We start from the raw sequence: 23524 nt of genomic DNA on the forward strand, positions 1-23524 counted from the left end.
AGTTGTATTCAATAGTTCAACCAATGAAATAACTTGTTTCCATGAGCTCTACTAACGACAACTCACGAGGCGGTACAAAAACCAAATAGTGACGTCAAACTGCCAGTCCTTTTGGATTTCAGTGTCAGGCTATAACATAACGATGGATACGGATGAACTCCATAAGGCGTGAGGAGAAAACGACGAAAACAGACTGTTTAAAGTATCGGTACTATAATATCTCCTTCGTATCCGAGTACCCATAGTTTACTATACTTCAGTCTGACCAGTGCGGCTATGTGGTCTGGTTGTATTGTATGACACTCGCTTTCGGATCGGAAGGTCCTGGGTTCAAGCCAAGCACGGCGCATAGTTGAGTCCTTGGAAAAGACTCTTTACTCACATTCTCTCACTGTACTTAAGGTGTAAAATGAGTACCAAGCCGTTAACAGCGTTGTCTCTGTATAAAATAAATTATAATATCGCCTAACAGGCGTCATGTCCCGTCCTAAATGTTAAATGTTGCTGTTGGCCAGAGACCCCTTGTAAAGCGCTTTGAGTACGTTTAGTGGATATTGCGCTATATAAAAGCTCACGTTTTTATTTATTTGTTGTTCTTTTCTAATCTTGAGAGATGAACTCCATAAGGCGTGAGGAGAAAGCGACGTTAACAGACTGTTTATAGTATCGATACTAGAATATCCTTCATATCCGAGTACCCTTAGTTTACCATACTTCAGTCTGACCAGTGCGGCTATAATGGTCTTGTGGTATGACACTCGCTTTCGGATCGGAAGGTCCTGGGTTCAAGCCTAGCACGGCGCATAGTTGAGTCCTCGGAAAAGGCTCTTTACTCACATTTTCTCAGTTTCGTACTTAGGTGTAAAATGAGTACCTGGCCGTTAACAGCGATGTCTTTGTCGGAAAAAAAAATGTAATATCGCCTAACAAGCGTCATGTCTCGTTCTACACGTTACGTGTTTGTCAGGGACCCCTTTGTAAAGCGCTTTGAGCAGGTTTACTTGGTATTGCACTTTCTAAAAGCTCAATATATATATATATATATATATATATATATATATATATATATATATATATATATATATATATATATAATCTTGAAAGATGAACTCCAGAAGGCGTGAGGAGAAAGTGACGATAACAGATTGTTTATAGTATCGATACTATAATAAATCCTTCGTATCCGAGTACCGACAGTTTACTATACTACAGTCTGACCAGTTTACAGTACGGCCTCTCTTATGTTTACATCGTAATATAAACGACACGTCAGCCGCCTATCCCTCTGATTTGTTGATATTGATGCTATGCTTTTAGGTAAAATAATCAAACATCCTCTAAGCAGATTAAATATAGATAGTATGCGCTTGACTAAGAAGCTCAAAAATTGACATCTGGAAGTATAACGGACCAACACACAAAACTGTGTTTAATCTTGAACGTTTATAGTCTGGTTAATGGAGTTTAGTGAGAATTACTCATAAACGCGGGTGGCAAAAAACAATAACAAAGACCTGAGAGACGTCATCTTCGAACTAACTATAGATAGAATGAAGTTGACGTCACTCTGGTCTTTATTATTGTTTTTTTTGCCATCCATGTTTATGAGTAATTCTCACTAAAATGTATTAAATAGACTATAAACTTTCGTGGTTACACATAGTTTTGTGTGTTGGTCCGTTATGCTTCCGGATGGCAAGGTTGTGAGTTTCTTAGCCAAGCGCGTACTATTTATAGTCTGATAAAATATAATGGGAACAAATCCCCAAAAGCCTGTCTAAAAATAACAACAAAGAGCTGAGTAACGTCAACTACGTTCCTTCTATAGAACATTTTATTGTATCAAAAATCTTAGATTAATTTCCCCCTGAGTTACCCCACATTTTAGAAGTCACCCTCGGGCTGTGCTAAGATTGGTGATTTTTTTTGTTCAGATCATTGAAGTATAGATAGTATGCGCTTGGCTAAGAAGCTCACAACATTGCCATCCGGAAGTATAACGGACCAACACACAAAACTGTGTGTATCCATGAACGTTTATAGTGTGGTTAATACAGTTGAGCATGACTCATACACGCGGATGGCAAAAAACAATAATAAAGACTTGAGTGACGTCATATTCGAACAATCTATTAGATAGTTCGAAGTTGACGTCACTCAGGTCTTTGTTATTGTTTTTTGCCATCCATGTTTAAGGGTAATTCTTACTAAACTTTGTTATCAAGATTATAAAAGTTCGTGGTTACACAGAGTTTTGTGTGTTGGTCAGTAAAACTTCCGGATGGCAATGTTGTGAACGTATTCGCCAAGCGCATTCTATCTAAAATATTTCTGTGAGCTGATTGAGTTTGGCTGTTGTTTTTTGTTCGTTTGCTTGTTCGTTTGTTTGCTTTAGTTGTTTTGTTTGTAATCTGTTTTGGGGTTTTTTTTTGTTTATTTATGTTGAATTTTTAACAATTTGTTTTTGTCTTTTTTTATTTTTACTTTTTTGTTTGTATGTGTTTTTTTTGTGTGTGTTTTTTTTTCTTTGGCTTTTTTAAAATTGTTTTTCAAAATCAATTTAACAACCCTGTTCTCCCCAGAGTAAAAAAAACAGATATTATGGGAGACAAAACAACCAAAAATGAAGGACATCAATCAAAGAATGTAAACATAAGAGAAATTATTGTGTCCTGCGCTATATGGGATGCACATCCTTGGATTCTCTCGTGAACCCTGGAGTCTAGAAAAGCTCATCAACTTCGCTCATCATGAAAGCAAAAACGGAAACAGCGAGAAGCGACGACATATTGTTTTGTTTGTTTGTTTTTTTTTTTCAAAATCGATTATTTATATTGTAAAGTTTCCAGAATTTGTGTTTTACACAAGAATGAGCGCTGTATTATTATTATATTATTATTATTATTATTATTATTATTATTATTATTATTATTATTATTATTATTATTATTATTATTATTATTATTATTATTATTATTATTATTATTATTATTATTTTTATTTTTATTATTATTTTTATTATTATTATTATTATTATTATTATTATTATTATTATTATTATTATTATTATTATTATTATTATTATTATTATTATTATTATTATTATTATTTTTATTATAATGTTGTATTGAAAAGTTGATAAATCAAACATATTCTGTTTGAAACATTGAATTCTGCGGCTATGTGGTCTAGTGGTGTGACACTCGCTTTCGGATGGGAAGGTCCTGGGGGTTCGAGCCTCGTTAGGCGCATAGTTGATTCCTTGGAAAAGACTCTTTACTAACATTCTCTCACCGTACTCAAGTGTGAAATGAGTACCTAGCCATAACACAGCGTTGTCTCTGTCGGGAAAAAAAAATGTAATATCGCCTATCAGGCGTCAGTCATGTCTTGTTCTACACGTTACGTGTTGCTGTTGGTCAGGGACCCCTTGTAAAGCGCTTTGAGCACGTTTAGTGGATATTGCACTATATTGCTCAATTTCTTTTGTATCTGTTCTTTAATTATACATTTGTAACCTATCGCTACAAAGGAGTTTTATTATGCCTGGACAGTAGATGGGTCCGTGCGGCTCAGCGGTACGGACTTTGCTTCCTACCCGAAAGATACCGAGTTCGATCACCCGTGCCCTGTGTGGCCTCGAGAAAGTCACCTCGCCCTAGCTCAATTTGCGGACTGCGCTGCGGCTAACGCCTGGGTTATTCCAGTCTTCCCTTGGAATAGACCCTAGAGTCAAATTTCCCCAATGGTTAGTGATGGGTATTTTAATAGTGTCTATTCATATCGGACGCATAACAGCCGACTGGTACTTTATGAAATGGAAAAATGGTTCCGAATGACCTGCTGAGGGATAAATAAAATGTGAAGCGCATTGACCTTGACTAATCCATGCAACTGCGCTTTATAAACTTTCTTATTTATTTAACTATGAGTTTTATAAAAATGTGACCCATCGTTTCAAAACGGTATTATGTCGGAACGAACCAGATTCTTAAAAGCCGAATTAAATGTTAAACTGGTCAAAAACATAAATTGTTGGCATTAGCACCCTAAAATATGGTATCCATTCTCCTCAATAAAACATACAAACTCAACACAAGTCTGATATTTCTGGCTATAAATTCAATTTTCAACATCTTAACCATCCCGACTTAATACCGTTTTGAGGCGAAGGGTCACAAATAGAATTGAGCATTTTTTATTCGTAACGCAATATCCAATACACGCTTCATACCCGAAAGGTACCGAGTTCGAATACCGGCTACGTTTTGTATGGTCTCGACCAAGTCACCTCGCTCTAGCTCAGTTTGCGGCGCTGCAATGCGGCTGACGCCATGGTTGTTCCAGTCTTCCTTTAGAATAGACCCGAGAGACAAATTTGCCCTAAAAATGAAAAGAGTAAACTGGAATTTTTTATGTGCTCAAATTGTTTTGCAAAGTGTCCTGAGCAATACTTAATATATAGGACAAGATATGACTGCTTTCAGGCCTTATCCCAATAGTTATTTCGGCGGACAAGGCTATTAAAAACAACAACAACGACAAACTTGAGCTTTTAATATAGCGGTAAATCCGCAAAACGTGCTCAAAGCGCTTTACAAAGGGTCCCTAACCTGTAGCAACACGTAACATGTAGAACGAGACATGACAAAATGCCTGTTAGGCGAAATTACAACAATTTTATTTTTGCGACAGACTACGCTGTTAACGGCCAAGTACTCGTTTTACACCTGAGTACGGTGAGAGAATGTGAGTAAAGAGCCTTTTCCAAGGACTCAGTTTTGCGTATTTCAGGGCGAGATTCGAACCCTGGACCTACGAGTCTGAATGCGGGTGTTATAGCACAAGACATCAACGCCGCATAATGATGCTACCCATCAAAATATCCCCCCCCCCCCCCCCTGTTTCCATCAATCGTATCACATCCGTTTCGGGTTTAAATCGTGATTTTGCAAAACAATGAGGAATGCTTGTTACGCGGAAACTTGAGAAAAACATCTGGCAAACGAATTATTCTAATCGGAGGGGGGGGGGGGGGGCAAGTGGTATGATGAATACAAATTAACGATTTGTACCAAAGAACAACGCCAGAACGAGACGAAATTTGAGAAGGGGAAGTAATAAAGGGCCATGTAAATGAGATGGTAGTTGAGACAATAGGATGACCTGGCCTGGCCTAGTCAAATAAACCCAAAATGAGAACAGACAGTAAACATCATAGTGTTATATTTGGCTTTATTTTGGGGTCATTGCATGTTTAATAAGCGCTTGAAAAGGGAAGATAGGTTTTGGGTGATGTCAAAAAGACTGGTTCCATTTTCCTTGGAAGTGTAAAACCACTATTCTGGAGGACTGTATACAATTCAATTCAAAGGTTTTTGTTTGTTTGTTTGTTTGTTGCTTTAGGTCTCTTCCAACACAATTGAGGTTATATGAGAGACCGCTGAAACAAAAACAAAAAAACAAGCAATCTAACAAAAATAGCACAAATGTAAATCAAAATCATAACCTAAATATATCATAAGCTAAATTATAAATAACCAAGGACAAACAGGCAGAAGACTTACAGAAAAAAAAATATCCCCTGTCAAAAATACAATCACAAACCAAAGAAGCAGGATAGGCTAGTAAAGAGAAGAAGAAGAAACGACATCACTATCGGATCGTACACCCATGCGAACATCATAGGTATATGATTCAAGGGTGATGCTCCCATCCAACCACCCGCTATTCAAAGGTTTATTTTAGGCAATTGCCAATATTATGAACCATGCATTTACAAATAATTTCAAATCAATACAGGAAGTTACCAAAATAATTAAATAGATAAATAAATAGATGAATATGAATATAATCAGCAAAGAGATGTCTACAACACAGTGTTTAGTATTTATAGCTGTAATCAAACCATTTCTTTACATTTGTGACGTACAAGAGAAATCAGAATGAGAAAACGTTGTATCGTAACGAATGTGACGACTTTCCTATGGTTGGTAAAAAAAAAGTATGCCCTTCCGCCATGACATCATAAGATATCGTCGACTAGGCATTCCATGAAGGAATAATATAGATAAATCATCAAACAAGATGTCTGATGTCAAGAGGAATCACCCATGTTGTCACAGTGAGAGACCGTTGCCTAGGCATTCCACGAAGGAATAGTATAGATAACTCATCAAACAAGATGTCTGATGTCAAGAGGAATCACCCATGTTGTCACAGTGAGATACCGTCGCCTAGGCATTCCACGAAGGAATAGTATAGATAACTCATCAAACAAGATGTCTGATGTCAAGAGGAATCACCCATGTTGTCACAGTGAGATCCCGTCGCCTAGGCATTCCACGAAGGAATAATATAGATAACTCATCAAACAAGATGTCTGATGTCAAGAGGAATCACCCATGTTGTCACAGTGAGATCCCGTCGCCTAGGCATTCCACGAAGGAATAATATAGATAATTCATCAAACAAGATGTCTGATGTCAAGAGGAATCACCCATGTTGTCACAGTGAGATATCGTCGCCTAGACATTCCACGAAGGAATAATATAGATAATTCATCAAACAAGATGTCTGATGTCAACATGAAACACCCATGTTGTCCAAGTGAGCAAATTGGGGGTTAATAATCTTGCTCAATGAAAAACAAAAACAAAAAACGTAAGCACCTGAAGCGGGGCTCGAACCCAGAACCTTCCGGGTCACAGCGTAGCCATCGTAGACTTATGGCCTGACACTGACCAAAAAATGACGTCAAAATGCCAGTCTTTTGCCACAAAAGAAAACAAATCGTGAGTTGTATTCAATAGTTCAGCCAATGAAATAACTTGTGTCCATGAGCACTACTAACGACAACTCACTAGACGCTGCACAAACCTAAAAAAAATGACGTCAAACTATAAGTCTTAGAGGTTCTTGTGTCAGGCTATATTATGTTAACGATGGCAGCAGCCTCTTATGGTTCTCACACCGTCGCGAACCCGCCGGGTAGCATCGTCACAACACACCGTTCGACTAGATGCTCTGCCGTCTCAGGTTCTTGCCCACAGCGGGTACATATTGGACAGGTAGACGACAGACCCCACAGATGAAGCGCACTTGCCGATGCTATCGCCGCAGTGCAATGCCATAAGGAAAGGGTTCAATGCTTTTTCTTGTTTTGTTTTTTTGTTTTGTTTTTTTGTTTTGTTTTTTAAACTCTAGGTCCGGCCAGGAGGGAATGGGTAGCTGTACTTACATCAGGGGCAAACGGTACGATGAATATCAAAATATGACAATAAACTCATTGTACCAAAACTACGCCGGGAACGAGATGAATTTAGAGAAGGGAGGTAATAAGGACATGTAAATGAGATGATATTTAAGACAATACTAACGTGCTCTGGAAACAAAAAAAAAACAAAACATATTTAAAAATTTGGCCAGAAAATTGGTCCTTTAAACATAAATAAATTTAAAAGACTCTCGTCTTAGCAAACTGGTTAAAACCTGGGACTTCGCTACGCGAAGTGAAGTCCAAGGTTTGAAAGTATCTTGCTAAGACGAGGGTCGTTTAAATTGATCGATATTTGAAGGACCAGTTTTCTGGCCAAATTTCTAAAAATGTTGCGGTATTTTTTTTCAAGAGAATAGAAGTATAGATATGGCCAAGACAAACCACAAAGAGGGCAGACAGTAAATGTTGCAGTACTATAAATATATCTGACCCATCGTCTCAAAACGGTATTATGTCGGAACGAACCAGACGCCTAAAGTCCGAATAATGTTAAAACTGGTCAAAAATATAAATTGTTGGCATTAGCACCCTAAAATATGGTATCCATTCTCCTCAATAAAACATACAAACTCAACACAAGTCTGATATTTCTGGCTATACATTCAATTTTCAACATCTTAACCATCCCGACTTCATACCGTTTTGAGGCGAAGGGTCACATATTTAGCTGTCCTTATTTTGGGTCATTGCCTTTGAAATGAGAGTCCGATGTCTTGAAAGCAGGAAGAATCCAGTTGATAGAGGAGAGGGTTTTTGTATTAATTATTTTGTTTCGTTTTGTTGGGGTATTATAATTTACAATTATCGGATAGATACAATGATAGATAGATAGATAGATAAAAAGAGAGGTAAATAAATAGATACACAGACATTTTAATAGAGAGTTAGGAGATAAGGAGAGAGAGATCGATATATATATATATATATATATATATATATATATATATATATATATATATATATATATATATAGAGAGAGGAGAGAGAGAGAGAGAGAGGAGAGAGAGAGAGAGAGTGGAGAGACAGAGAGAGAGATGGAGAGACAGAGAGAGAGAGAGGGGTGAGAGAGAGAGAGGGAGAGAGAGATAGAGAGGGAGAGACAGAGAGAGAGATAGACAGAGAGAAAGAGAGAGAGAAAGAGGAGGGGAAGGAAGAGAGGAGAAGAGAGAAAAAGAGAGAGAGAAGAGAGAGAGAAGAAGAAGAGAGAGAGAGAGAAGAAGAGAGAAGAAGAAGAAGAAGAAGAAGAAGAGAAGAAGAAGAAGAGAAGAAGAAGAGAAGAAGAGAAAAATAAGTGTGTAAAAGAGAGAGAGAGAGAGAGAGAAGAGAGAGAGGAGAGAGAGAGAGAGAGAGAGAGAAAGAAGAAGAAGAAGAAGAAGAAGAAGAAGAAAAATAAGTGTGTAAAAGAAGAGATAGTGTATTAACCTTTCCGCTTGGAACGGTATGTAAGTCTTGTGGCTTGCTTGAATGAATTGGTTGATTTTATGAGTTTTGTTCACATGTAGAAATCATCGAGTCCATTATTATTATTATTATTATTATTATTATTATTATTATTATTATTATTATTATTATTATTATTATTATTATTATTATTATTATTATCATTATTATTATTATCATTATTATTATTATTATTATTATTAGTAGTAGTAGTAATAGTAGTAGTAGTAGTAGTAGTAGTAGTAGTAGTAATATTATTATTATTATCATCATCATCATCATCATCATCATCATCATCATCATTATCATTATCATCATCATCATCATTATCATTATCATCGTTATTTATTGGCATCTGGATATTTATGTGTATGTATGTACGTGTGTATATGTGTATGTGTGTTTGTGTGTGTATGTATGTACGTGTGTATATGTGTATGTGTGTTTGTGTGTGTATGTATGTACGTGTGTATATGTGTATGTGTGTTTGTGTGTGTATGTATGTACGTGTGTATATGTGTATGTGTGTTTGTGTGTGTATGTATGTAAGTGTGTATATGTGTATGTGTGTTTGTGTGTGTATGTATGTATGTACGCGTGTATATGTGTATGTGTTTGTGTGTGCATGTATGTACGTGTGTGCTATTATTGATGATCGATGTGATATTATCAGCGCCATTTACTCAAGGTCAGTGCCAGAGAGTGAGCGGTAGAAGACACCAATAGAGTGCTGAAGGTGAGTAGGTGAATGTATTTGGTGATCACGAAGACCCCATTATCATACGTCATTATAGCCAAACAAATTTTAATCCAGTTTGCGTTTGGCCAAAAAAGTGATATTTCAAATATTAACTCTCTCCTTACCGATCCTTTTCAGTATTTTCCCAAAATAGCAGGCTTACCCAGCAGGAAAATTGATTTTTTAAACTCAAAGAAGCTCTCTACAAAACAACTTTATGTTATTAATTAATCTAAGATCATTGTTCAAAGTTTGTAATATACAAAATAAATCTGAATTTTTAAAATATGTATATTGTGTCGTAACAAATGTGATAATTTTGATGCAGTTGGTAAGGAGAGGGTTAATCAATTATAATGACATTTAACCTGTCAAAAAGTTTTAAATTAAATAGTTTTTAGAAGTCTCGTGTTTGATTCATTCTGACACGTGTAGGGTCGTGTGTTACCCGATTGCTTGATCGAGCTTGAAGTATAAAACGTTTTATGGCCAAAAGGGGGAAAAAACAATGTTTTCAGTCAAAGATCGAGAAATTGGCCATCTTTCCTGACCACCGTTACAATTTGGTTAGATGACCACTCTAGCAGTAAATGGCATTTCCGCAATATAACACTGAAGTATTCTGGAAAAAAGACATATTTAAAAATTTGGCCAGAAAACTCATCCTTCAAATATCGATCGATTTAAATTACTCTCATCTTGGCAAAAAAAAGAAAGTCCCGGGTTTGACAGTTTTTTTTTTGTTTTTTTTGTTTTTGCCAAGATGAGAGTCATTTAAATCGATCGATATTTGAAGGACAAGTTTTCTGGCCAAATTTTTAAATATGTGTCTCTTTACACACCTACGATAGAACAGTCGGTGTGTAGAGAGGTTAATTTCGTTTCTCCAAGCCTAAGCGAATCGAGGCACAACATTAAATGTATCTAACATGCTATGTATGGGCTTGGGGGGTGGGGGGGGGGGGAACCCAATTGTTTTTTTTTTACTAACGCATAATAGCAAAATATTGTTATGAGGTTTCTCTATCATCCTCTGTAATAACAAACAGAACTAAAAAGTTTTTAAAAAACGCAAAAAACAATTTAAATAAAACCAAAAATAAAACAAACAAAAAACAAACAAAAAAAGCAACACAAAAACCAAAAAATAAAAACAAACAAACAATTTCCAAGGACTCGAAGCGAGTCCGAAAGCGAGTGTCTTACCACAAGACCACATAACCGCAATAGATAAATTACTTTGATAATTTTTTTAAAAATTTTAAATAGCATCCAAATAAAAACATAAAATTAAGCCAGACTTTAACATCTGAATATTTCGTGCCAAACGGCTCCAAACGGCTCCAAAAACGCCAAGAGGGGCAGCGTGGCTCAGCGGTACGGTCTTTGCTTCCTACCCGAAAGTAGGTACCGAGTTCAATCACCCGCCGCTGCGTTGTGTGGCCTTGAGCAAGTCACATCGCCCTAGCTCACTTTGCGGCGCTGCTCTGCGACTGACGCCTGGGATATTCCAGTCTTCCCTTGGAATAGACCCTAAAGACAAATTTCCCCTTGGGGATGAATAAAGGGAATTTTATTTTTATTTTATTTTTATTTTGTTCTGCATTTTAACAATTCCAAACTAGGAAACCAATGATATTCCTGAAGACTAATGAGAGAATGATCATAAGCTCCTAATAATAATCTTCTCCCCGATATCCTCAAGACAACAATAATCGATACCTTTATTAATATATCGTTTAAATCTAATCAGGATACTCGATACAGAGTAGACCTTTGAGACACAGATTAACAAGTCAAGGCCGGTTTTCCTAAACTGGTTAAGTCGATGTTTCTACTTTTTAAGATTTTCCATCCATGAGAGAAATTGAAATGTAAACTTTATTCTAAGCATCAATTGACACAAGAATTCCCCCAAATTTGTGTGAATTTTAAGTTTAAATGTGACCCTTCGCCTCAAAACTGTATTAAGTCGGGATTGTTAAGATGTTGAAAATTGAATTTATAGCCAGAAATATAGACTTGTGTTGAGTTTGTATGTTTTATTGAGGAGAATGGCAACCATATTTTAGGGTGCGAATGCCAACAATTTATATTTTTGACCAGTTTAACATTTAATTCGGCTTTTAAGCAGTTGGTTCGTTCCGACATAATACCGTTTTGAGACTATGGGTCACATATTCCTGAAGACTAATGAGAGAATGATCATAAGCTCCTAATTATAATCTTCTCCCCGATATCCTCAAGACAACAATAATCGATACCTTTATTAATATATCGTTTAAATCTAATCAGGACGCGATACGGAGTAGACCTTTGAGACACAGATTAACAAGTCAAGGCGGGTTTTCCAAAACACGTTAAGTCAAATTTTTCTACTTTTTGAGATTTTCCATCCATGAGATGAATTGAAATTCTAAGCATCAATAGGATTCAGTAGTCTGATGTCACGCCGCAAGGCAACGGCGGCCATCTTGGTTCTAAATAAAGAAAATCATTACATTTTATTCTTCATGCTGGCTTGAACTTTTCATATGCCTTGTGATCAGAATGTGTAAAAGTCAAAACATGATCAAATTTATGGGTTTTTTATTTCCTCTGGATACGCTTTTATGCTCGCCGGAGAAATATTTCATACGGACGTCCGCCATTGTTCCAATAGTTTAGATCCAGTGTTACTAAGTTACCATGCGTCATTAGGAAGGAAGTGACGTTACGACTGTTGAAGAGTATTGACACAACAATTCCCCCAGATTTGTGTGAAATTGAAGTTTAAACATGATAAAATAATGGACCAAACTATGAGACATTTCAGTGGAAATAATCCTCAATATCTCAAAATACTAACGAAAGAGTGAAAATGGAAAGGCTTCGTATGGGAACAAAACAGACAATGGACGTTTCGGGTACAAACCCTTCGTCAGCACAACAATACACAAATAAACGTGGAAAACAAATAAAATATAATGAAAAATAACTTGTATCGTCTGTACTCAATGGTGGTTGCAGTATGAATGAAATGTTAGCGTGGCGTGGCGTGGGTAGAGGATAGGGTGCCCCAGGGGGGTGATCTAATTGATAAGCAAAGGTCAGCGTCAGCGAACCGAACTTTCCAGACTATAATGGAAGGTAAAAGACATATTGGTGGTAGTAGTAGTAGTAGTAGTAGTAGTAGTAGTAGTAGTAGTAGTAGTAGTAGTAGTAGTAGTAGTAGTAGTAGTAGTAGTAGTAGTAGAACACTGTAGTGGAACAGTAGGGGGCGATGGAGGGGGCGAGGTGAAAGAGTCACGGCGGAAGTGGGGGGGGGGGGGTGTTTGTTGGATGAGCGAAGGTCGAATCTTCGCGAAGGAACGATGCGATAGTGAAGTGGAATACACCGATAAATAGATAGATGGATAGACAGATAGATAGGTAGATAGACAGAAAAGAGGGGGGAGAGAGAGAGAGAGAGAGAGAGAGAGAGAGAGAGAGAGAGAGAGAGAGAGAGAGAGAGAGAGAGAGAGAGAGAGAGAGACAGAGAGAGAGACAGAGAGAGAAAAAAAAACAAAAAAAAAAAAAAAAAAAGGGGGGGGGGGGGTGGGAGGGGGGTTGGTTTGAGGCGGACCGGTAGAGAGGGGGAATTAGAGAGAGAGGGGGGGGAGGGAAAGAGAGAGAGAGAGAGGGGGACAAAGAAAGAAAGAAAGAAAGAGAGAGAGAGGAGAGAGAGAGAGAGAGAGAGAGAGAGGAGAGAGAGAGAGAGAGAAAGGGGGGAGGGGAGGTGAGAGAGGGCGAGTAAACAGCCGAGTGATAGCTGGGTCTATATGTATATAAATGGATAAAAAAGTGGATGATTGGACACAATGAGAGATAGCTAGGAAGGTAGATGACTATGAATCGGTGGATAATCAGTAGATAGATAGGTAGCTAGCTAGCTAGCTAGATAGATAGATAGATAGATAGATAGATAGATAGATAGATAGATAGATAGATAGATAGATAGATAGATAGGTAGATAGGTAGAGTAGTACTTTTAGTAGTATGAACAGTAGTAGTAGTGGTAGTAGTAGTAGTAGTAGTGGTAGTGGTAGTAGTAGTAGTAGTAGTAGTAGTAGTAGTAGTAGTAGTAGTAGTAGTAGTAGTAGTAGTAGTAGTAGAAGTAGTAGTAGTAGTAGTAGTAGTAGTAGTAGTAGTAGTAGTAGTAGTAGTAGTAGCAGCAGCAGTAGCTGTAGTGGTGATGAATATGGGGGACGTTGACATCTAGTGGTGGTCAATCCTGGTGTTGAGTCCGCGTGGAGTCAGCGTTCCCAACAACTTGATCAGGTGAGTTTCCCTACGTCGGCGGGCGGAAGTGTCCGAATGGCAAAAACTGAGCACACACACACGCACACACTGTACATCGCAGTGGTCTGGCAGATTGAAGTGTCTGGCCACTGCTGTGTCTGCACAGTTCGATATGTCACGCAAGTGCTGCACGAATCTGTCACCCAGCCTCTTTCCGGTCTCACCAACGTAAGCAATCCCACACAGGGAGCACGTAATCGCATAGACTAGATTACGGTCAGTGCAAGTAAACGGCCGCCTGATGTCCCAAATCTTGTCTGGAAAGCTGACTCTGTCATACTCCCACAGGTGCCCACAAGTCTTGCATCGGGGTCGCATACACGATCTGGCTTTAGGTCCATCCCTAGGTATGGGTTCCAGGCGGCTTCTGACAAGGAGATCCCTCAGGTTACGATCCCGTCGATATGCTACCAACGGGGATTCTGAAAAAACTCTGTGGGTGTCTTCGCCCGCCTGGAGGATCCCATAGTTCTGCAATAGGATGTTCCTCACTTGATCGGCATGGGGGTGATGCGTGAGGACTAAAATGGGACGCTGTGTCTCCTGCTTCCTGGCATTACGAGGCCTCATTGCTGCTTCTCTCGACACGAGGCTGGCTTTCCGGACAGCCTTAAGCAAAACCCTTTCGGGATATTCCCGTGCCCTAAAAAAATCGAGCATGCGATCACGTTGAAGCGCAAATTCATCATCTTCCAGACAGAGTCTCCGCAAGCGGAGTATCTGACTGAATGGGATGGAGTCTTTGCACTTCACCGGATGGGATGACCGATAGAGCAGGTAGCTGTGACTGTCCGTTTCCTTGTAGTGTACAGTGGTCCGTACTCCCGTGCTGGTCAATACAGCCTTGATGTCCAAAAAGTTCACCTCAGAGGTTGAAATCTCATAAGTGTACTCTATGGACGGGTGGAAGGAGTCAATCGCTAGGATGAACCCTTTCAACTGGCTGTGGGTCAATGACGTAATGCCGAAACAGTCGTCAATGTACCTTTTGAACAGCTCGGGGGCAGGTCCGCTATACTGATGGAAGAAGGTTTCCTCAAGGTAGCCCATGAAGAGGTTAGCATATGAGGGACCCATCTTGGTGCCCATCGCAACACCTGAGATCTGATGGAAAAATACATCATTGAACTCAAAAGTGTTGAGTGTGAGCACAAGTTCGGTGAGCCTCACAATGCTGTTGCTGGAAATCCCTGGTAATGGATGACGGTCGACGAAATGCCTGATGGCACGCAGTCCGTCAGGATGCGGTATGGATGTGTACAGTGCCTTCACATCCATGGTGAAAATCAGCCGTGGACGTTCATCCTGGAATCGAATTTCGTCAATGACACCAAGAGCATGGTTAGTGTCCTTGATATACGATGGCAGGGTGGGAACTATACGTTGAAATACCGCATCAAGGAACTGCGATACCTTCTCAGTGGGGCACGAGATAGCCGACACAATCGGCCTTCCAGGTGGAGTGTCAGACAATTCCCGGATCTTGTGTATCTTAGGGAGCATGTAAAAACATGGATTACCTAGGTCGCTGGGGTCGTGTTTAAGGACCTCTGCCCTACTAGGTAATTCTCCCTGCGATACCAAAGACTGGATTGTCTGGTGGACTCTGGTGTTGTTAGCAAGTGTTGGGTCCGAAGTCACTTTTCATAAAATATCTGGTCACTCTATTGCCTGCGGCCCTCAGCTCTATAGAGCTCAGCGTCCCAAACAACCACGGCCCCTCCTTTATCAGCCCACAGAGTTTTTTCAGAACCCCCGTTGGTAGCATATCGACGGGATCGTAACCTGAGGGATCTCCTTGTCAGAAGCCGCCTGGAACCCATACCTAGGGATGGACCTAAAGCCAGATCGTGTATGCGACCCCGATGCAAGACTTGTGGGCACCTGTGGGAGTATGACAGAGTCAGCTTTCCAGACAAGATTTGGGACATCAGGCGGCCGTTTACTTGCACTTACCGTAATCTAGTCTATGCGATTACGTGCTCCCTGTGTGGGATTGCTTACGTTGGTGAGACCGGAAAGAGGCTGGGTGACAGATTCGTGCAGCACTTGCGTGACATATCGAACTGTGCAGACACAGCAGTGGCCAGACACTTCAATCTGCCAGACCACTGCGATGTACAGTGTGTGCGTGTGTGTGTGCTCAGTTTTTGCCATTCGGACACTTCCGCCCGCCGACGTAGGGAAACTCACCTGATCAAGTTGTTGGGAACGCTGACTCCACGCGGACTCAACACCAGGATTGACCACCACTAGATGTCAACGTCCCCCATATTCATCACCACTGCTGCTCTCACTTCTGCCACTACAGCTACTGCTGCTGCTGCTACTACTACTACTACTACTACTACTACTACTACTACTACTACTACTACTACTACTACTACTACTACTACTACTACCACTAGCTAGCTAGCTACCTATCTATCTACTGATTATCCACCGATTCATAGTCATCTACCTTCCTAGCTATCTCTCCTTGTGTCCAATCATCCACTTTTTTATCCATTTATATACATATAGACCCAGCTATCACTCGGCTGTTTACTCGCCCTCTCTCACCTCCCCTCCCCCCTTTCTCTCTCTCTCTCTCTCTCTCTCTCTCTCTCTCTCTCTCTCTTTCTTTCTTTCTTTGTCCCCCCTCTCTCTCTCTTTCTCCCTCCCCCCCTCTCTCTCTAATTCCCCCTCTCTACCGGTCCGCCTCAAACCAACCCCCCTCACTCCCACCCCCCCCCTTTTTTTTTTTTTTTTTTCTCTCTCTGTCTCTCTCACTCTCTCTCTCTCTCTCTCTCTCTCTCTCTCTCTCTCCCCTCTTTTCTGTCTATCTACCTATCTATCTGTCTATCCATCTATCTATTTATCGGTGTATTCCACTTCACTATCGCATCGTTCCTTCGCGAAGATTCGACCTTCGCTCATCAACAAACACCCCCCCCCCACCTCCGCCGTGACTCTTTCACCTCGCCCCCTCCATCGCCCCCTACTGTTCCACTACAGTGTTCTACTACTACTACTACTACTACTACTACTACTACTACTACTACTACTACTACTACTACTGCTGCTACTACTACTACTACTGCTACTACTACTACTACTACTACTACTACTACTACTACTACTACTACTACTACTACTACTACTACTACCACCAATATGTCTTTTACCTTCCATTATAGTCTGGAAAGTTCGGTTCCCTGACGCTGACCTTTGCTTATCAATTAGATCACCCCCCTGGGGCACCCTATCCTCTACCCACGCCACGCTAACATTTCATTCATACTGCAACCACCATTGAGTACAGACGATACAAGTTATTTTTCATTATATTTTATTTGTTTTCCACGTTTATTTGTGTATTGTTGTGCTGACGAAGGGTTTGTACCCGAAACGTCCATTGTCTGTTTTGTTCCCATACGAAGCCTTTCCATTTTCACTCTTTCGTTAGTATTTTACGATCACCGGCTTCAGGCAGCCCTTACCGTTTTCTACTTTTCAATATCTCAAAATAGGAAAAAAATGGATTTAGGTAGTTTTGGAAAACCATTCTTCAAGTGTAACTTGAACCGTCAGTCATTTAGCTGGGTTGAACTAATGAGAGATGCGCGAGCTCTGATATATATTTAACCCGTTTACTGCGGTCTTTCTTTTTTACGAAACCCGCCGAAACCCAACGAAACACGCCGAAACCCGCCGAAACCCGATAATGTTATGGGAAGTAGACACCAGTGGGGAGTAAACCTGTGAGTGCGTTTCGGCGGGTTTCGTAAAAAAAGTTATTACCTTTTCTTTTTTTTTACTAAACCCGCCGAAACCCTATAATGTTATGGGAAGTAGACAGTAATGGGGAGTGAATCTCAGAGGACTCAGAGAAGTCTGTACACCAGTGGGAAGTGAACCTGGGACTCAGGGAAGTGTATACCAGTGGGGAATGCATATAACAGCTTCAAAAAAAAAAAAGAAAGAAAATGAACAAAATATCAAAACACGGAATGCCTCGGGCTCAAAACCCTTCTTCAGCCAACAACAAAAACAATACACACACACACACACACACACACATATATATATATAATATATATATAATATATATGTGTATATATATATGTATATATATATATATGTGTGTGTGTGTGTGTGTGTGTGTGTGTGTGTATCTTGTAGATACGACAGTGCTCCATTATTTAGGTTAGAGCATATAAAAATAATTAAATAAATTCACTCACGTATATTTAGCCGAAACAATCGTTTCTGTGTCCTCCAATTCATCAGTCGGTGTTTATCCGTCCGTGAGTGAATTTATATATATATACCAGAGGTTTAGTATCACTTAAGCATCGTTCTATGGTTTTGACATTTCCTCTTCTAAAACTGATGTCCTTTCTGGTCTTGACACCCCCAATCAGCAATACAGAGCCCTAGGAATAGCACACATAGAGAAACACAATTACTCTGATATTTACGTTCAGCGTGTTCAATGATTGCTCTCAACAACTAGCTAATAAACTGTTGTAGGCTTCGTAGTGTAAACTTTGTCCTTTGGGTATCCAAAATTCAAATTCAAATTTTGGTAGTATTGGGGGGCAGCGTGGCTCAGCGGTACGGACTTTGCTTCGTACCCGAAAGGTACCGAGTTAGATCACCCGCGGTTGCTCTGTGTGGCCTTGAGCAAGTCACATCGCCCTAGCTCAATTTGCAGCGCTGCACTGCGGCTAATGCCTGGGTTATTCCAGTCTACCCTTGGAATAGACCCTAGAGACAAATTTCCCCTATGGGATGAATAAAGGGAATTATATATATATTTTTTTATGACAATCGCTTTCGGATCGGAATGTCCTGGGTTCGAGCTTGCTCAGCGCAGAGTTAGTTGAGTTCATGAAAAGAGCTATTTATTCGCATTCTCTCACCGTACTCAGGTGTAAAATGAGTGCATGGTCGTTAACAGCGTTGTCTGTGGAAAAAAAATTGTAATATCGCCTAACAGACGTCATGTCTCGTCTTACATGTTAAGTGTTGCTGTTTGTCAGGGTCCCCTTGTAAAGCACCTTGAGCACGCTTAGTGGATATTGCGCTATATAAAAGCTCAACTTTTTAAAATAGTATACAACAAAACAACTCTATCCGACTATCTGTAAGGTAAGAAGGATCTACCATTGCTACATCTTGATGAAAATAAAAATTATCTTATTTAACCCTTTCCTTACAAGACATTTTTAGAATTTTTCAGAAAAATTTCACACCCACCCTCCACAAAATAATGTTTTTTTTAAGAATTATGATTGTGACATAATTCAATGTTCCTGGTCTTGTTTGTTTGTTTGTTGGTTGCTTTAGGTCTCTTCCAACACAATTGAGGTTATATGAGAGACCGCTGAAACAAAAAAAAAAACAAGCAATCTAACAAAAAGAGTACAAATGTAAATCAAAATCATAACCTAAAGATATCATAAGCTAAATTATAAATAACCAAGAACAAACAGGCAGAGGATTTACAGGAAAAAAATATCCCCTGTCAAAAATACAATCACAAACCAAAGAAGCAGGATAGGCTAGTAAAGAGAAGTAGAAACGACATCACTATCGGATCGTACACCCATACGAACATCATAGGTATATGATTCAAGGGTGATGCTCCCATCCAACCACCCGCAATGTTCCTGCTCTAAATATCCCCTAAAGTAGGGATCTTATAGATTATCCGTGCTATAGAAAAGTATGCGCTTGGCTAAGAAGCTCATAACATTGCCATCCGGAAGTATAACGGACCAACACACAAAACCATGTGTAACCATGAACTTTTATAGTCTGGTCAATAAAGTTTAGTGAGAATTACTCACAAACGCGGATGGCAAAATACAATAACAAAGGCTTGAGTGACGTCACCTTCGAAAAATATCGATAGAAACGTGAGATTGTTTACCCCTTTCCTTACCAGCCAATTTTCAGACCCCCCCCCCCCCACCCCCCAAATGTCACAACCACCCTCCCCAAAAATAGTTTTTTCTTACTCAAACAGAAAAGCAACATTTTACATTCTATCTATGCATATTATTGATCAGCAAAATGAACTCTACAACACAGTGTCACGTTTTTATATCTAGCTATAATAAAACATTTTTCTTTAAATTGTGTGATTTACAAAAGAAATCTGAATGATAAAAGTGCTGGTTGGATCGTAACGAATGTGACGATTTTCCTATGGTTGGTAAGGAGAGGGTTAAAGATATTCACTCATGCTTGTAAAATACTAACGGAAGAGTGAAAATGGAGAGGCTTCGAATTGGAACAAAACAGACAATGGACGTTTCGGGTACAAACCCTTCGTCAGCACAACAATGCACAAATATTAACGTGGAAAACAAACCAAATAAAAATGCAAAATAGCTTGTATCGTCTGTTCTCGACGATGGTTGCAGTATGAATGAAGCGCTTCATTCCCTACCGTTTTCTACGTCACTCGTGCTTGACATGACAGGTTTATGCACCAAGTTCAAGGACAGAGAACCAGTCACGGTATAAAGTAATAATCAAAAAATGATTATAACAGCTTCAAAAAAAAAGAACAAAATAAACAACACGGAACGTTTCGAGCTCAAAATCCTTCTTCAGCCAACAAATAAAAAAAATCCAAAAACAATAAAGACAAAATACATTACTAAATTTCAGATAGACGACAGAGATATTTTGTAGGTCTTCTCTATAGAAAAATCTTGGAAAGTAAAACAAAGCAAAAAGACGTTCGATGTGTAACTATGGAGTTCTGGGTGGGGTTCCTGACCTCCCATAGTGGGCAGGGAGGTACATATTGTGTCTTCTATCCCCCTGTATCTGGGTGGGGTTCTCTGACCTCCCATAGTGGGCAGGGGGGTACATATTGTGTCTTCTATCCCCCTGTATCTGGGTGGGGTTCTCTGACCTCCCATAGTGGGCAGGGGGGTACATATTGTGTCTTCTATCCCCCTGTATCTGGGTGGGGTTCCTGACCTCCCATAGTGGGCAGGGGGGTACATATTGTGTCTTCTATCCCCCTGTATCTGGGTGGGGTTCCTGACCTCCCATAGTGGGCAGGGAGGTACATATTGTGTCTTCTATCCCCCTGTATCTGGGTGGGGTTCCTGACCTCCCATAGTGGGCAGGGAGGTACATATTGTGTCTTCTATCCCCCTGTATCTGGGTGGGGTTCCTGACCTCCCATAGTGGGCAGGGAGGTACATATTGTGTCTTCTATCCCCCTGTATCTGGGTGGGGTTCCTGACCTCCCATAGTGGGCAGGGGGGTACATATTGTGTCTTCTATCCCCCTGTATCTGGGTGGGGTTCCTGACCTCCCATAGTGGGCAGGGGGGTACATATTGTGTCTTCTATCCCCCTGTATCTGGGTGAGGTTCCTGACCTCCCATAGTGGGCAGGGGGGTACATATTGTGTCTTCTATCCCCCTGTATCTGGGTGGGGTTCCTGACCTCCCATAGTGGGCAGGGGGGTACATATTGTGTCTTCTATCCCCCTGTATCTGGGTGGGGTTCCTGACCTCCCATAGTGGGCAGGGGGGTACATATTGTGTCTTCTATCCCCCTGTATCTGGGTGGGGTTCCTGACCTCCCATAGTGGGCAGGGAGGTACATATTGTGTCTTCTATCCCCCTGTATCTGGGTGGGGTTCCTGACCTCCCATAGTGGGCAGGGGGGTACATATTGTGTCTTCTATCCCCCTGTATCTGGATGGGGTTCCTGACCTCCCATAGTGGGCAGGGGGGTACATATTGTGTCTTCTATCCCCCTGTATCTGGGTGGGGGTCCTGACCTCCCATAGTGGGCAGGGGGGTACATATTGTGTCTTCTATCCCCCTGTATCTGGGTGGGGTTCCTGACCTCCCATAGTGGGCAGGGGGGTACATATTGTGTCTTCTATCCCCCTGTATCTGGGTGGGGTTCCTGACCTCCCATAGTGGGCAGGGGGGTACATATTGTGTCTTCTATCCCCCTGTATCTGGGTGGGGTTCCTGACCTCCCATAGTGGGCAGGGGGGTACATATTGTGTCTTCTATCCCCCTGTATCTGGGTGGGGTTCCTGACCTCCCATAGTGGGCAGGGGGGTACATATTGTGTCTTCTATCCCCCTGTATCTGGGTGGGGTTCCTGACCTTCCATAGTGGGCAGGGGGGTACATATTGTGTCTTCTATCTCCCTGTATCTGGGTGGGGTTCCTGACCTCCCATAGTGGGCAGGGAGGTACATATTGTGTCTTCTATCTCCCTGTATCTGGGTGGGGTTCCTGACCTCCCATAGTGGGCAGGGGGGTACATATTGTGTCTTCTATCCCCCTGTATCTGGGTGGGGTTCCTGACCTCCCATAGTGGGCAGGGGGTACATATTGTGTCTTCTATCCCCCTGTATCTGGGTGGGGTTCCTGACCTCCCATAGTGGGCAGGGGGGTACATATTGTGTCTTCTATCCCCCTGTATCTGGGTGGGGTTCCTGACCTCCCATAGTGGGCAGGGGGGTACATATTGTGTCTTCTATCCCCCTGTATCTGGGTGGGGTTCCTGACCTCCCATAGTGGGCAGGGGGGTACATATTGTGTCTTCTATCCCCCTGTATCTGGGTGGGGTTCCTGACCTCCCATAGTGGGCAGGGGGGTACATATTGTGTCTTCTATCCCCCTGTATTTGGGTGGGTTCCTGACCTCCCATGGTGGGCAGGGGGTACATATTGTGTCTTCTATCCCCCTGTATTTGGGTGGGGTTCCTGACCTCCCATGGTGGGCAGGGGGGTACATATTGTGTCTTCTATCCCCCTGTATCTGGGTGGGGTTCCTGACCTCCCATAGTGGGCAGGGGGTACATATTGTGTCTTCTATCCCCCTGTATCTGGGTGGGGTTCCTGACCTCCCATAGTGGGCAGGGGGTACATATTGTGTCTTCTATCCCCTTGTATCTGGGTGGGGTTCCTGACCTCCCATAGTGGGCAGGGGGGGGGTACATATTGTGTCTTCTATCCCCCTGTATCTGGGTGGGGTTCCTGACCTCCCATAGTGGGCAGAGGGGTACATATTGTGTCTTCTATCCCCCTGTATCTGGGTGGGGTTCCTGACCTCCCATAGTGGGCAGGGGGGTACATATTGTGTCTTCTATCCCCTTATATCTGTTTTTCAACATGCTTTCTGTCTTTGTCTTGGAATGAGATTACTTGGTTTTATCCTGGCCCTGGCCGGAGTCCTAGCTGGAGGGAAACAGTCAAATGCATAGTTATTGTTTTGGGAGATGATATTATTTTCCTTGTAAATCATCTCTCTGTTATGTATTATTATATTTGTTATTCTGAATTATTAATATAAGCATTTGAGTGTATTCTTCTTTGTTGGATTTTGTGTTTGTGTCCAGATGAGACTTACAGGTGATCTCAAACTAACTACATTGATGGTATGCTCTTGGAATCTACATCTGATCCCTGTATGTTCCCAGCTCCCCTATGTCTTACTTTTTCTTAGGTGCTTTAATTGTAATTCTAGAACTTTTTACTATCCCATTTTCTTCCTATTTCCTGGCGCTGATATGACCTAAATGTGTTGCAAGCGCCGTAAAACCCTTCAAAACAAAACAAACAAACAAACGACTAAAGAGTTCCAAATTGAGCGGAATTAAAACAACGCATACAATTTTAATTTTGTTTTAATTATATATATATCTATATATATATATATATATATATATATATATATATATATATATATATATATATATATATATA

The sequence above is a fragment of the Berghia stephanieae genome, chromosome 13 (assembly GCF_034508935.2).
Source record: "Berghia stephanieae isolate SIO BIC M18660-M18661 chromosome 13, UCSD_Bste_1.3, whole genome shotgun sequence".
Lineage (NCBI taxonomy): Eukaryota > Metazoa > Mollusca > Gastropoda > Nudibranchia > Aeolidiidae > Berghia > Berghia stephanieae.